Source organism: Dromaius novaehollandiae, chromosome 19 (assembly GCF_036370855.1).
Source record: "Dromaius novaehollandiae isolate bDroNov1 chromosome 19, bDroNov1.hap1, whole genome shotgun sequence".
Lineage (NCBI taxonomy): Eukaryota > Metazoa > Chordata > Aves > Casuariiformes > Dromaiidae > Dromaius > Dromaius novaehollandiae.
In genome coordinates, this window is record NC_088116.1 from 4860797 (window position 1) to 4861775 (window position 979).

Consider the following 979-nt stretch of genomic DNA (forward strand, 5'->3'; position numbering starts at 1 on the left):
TGTTTATGTGTTTCAACTCATTTGGCACACATGCTAAGCTTTCAGGTGCACCGCCAGATACTCAAACACAGTGTTAGATCAAAAAAAAGTGAAGCTGTAGTGCCCTTAGTGCAACTACTGGTTAGGTGCTAAGGAAAGAGACTGAATAAAAAAGTAGAAGCATGCCCAGTGGCTCTGCATACACTGACGGGGACTGGCCAGGGAAGGGCATTTCTAGTATGCACCATTACTCTAGTAATCATAATCTAGGTCCATCTAGTAGCTCACGGCAGTTGTTTTTAATCCATGCAGGAGGATCCTACCGAAAGTACCGGTCACCTCTGAGCTGGCAGGAGCTGCAGAGCCTGCGTTGTCCATCTGAGGAGAGGGGAGCCTGTTGTAGCGAAACCACCATTTCTGCTGTAGGTAGGAGTGGTGATGGGGCAGCCCAGGGCGTTTTGGTGCTGCAAGTAACAGCTGCTGCCTGTCTGCAGTGACCCATACTGAGCCCACACAGCTTACCGAACATTTTGAGGTTCCCACTTGGTTTTTCCAACAGGCAACTCTCTCCGCTGCCTTTAGATTCAATCCCAAGTTGTCATGCTTCAGAGAGCGGTCTGTTCTCTTCTACGGGGTTTAGAGCAGGTGACCTCAGTGGGGAGAGAGGTACATAAAACATTTCACACTATGTAGTATCATTGTTGATAACTGTATATCCTCCTACACTCCTTACTCATAAACCTTTAGTTTTGTTGAAAAAAAATGCAGTGCACAAAAGCAATACTGAATTCTTAATAAACCATGTGCTTTTCTAAATATTTTTCAAAGTATGAATGTTGCCCAAGCACAGTAATAAAGAATTGTTCCCAGCATTTAATTCAGCAGAATGAAAGCTTTTCAAGTGTTTTCATTTATGACCGTAAGTTTGCAGGCACTAGTAATGTCCTGGGAGTCCAGGAGTTAAAAACTGTTTGGAAGTTAAGTTGCTCTAAGGGTATAA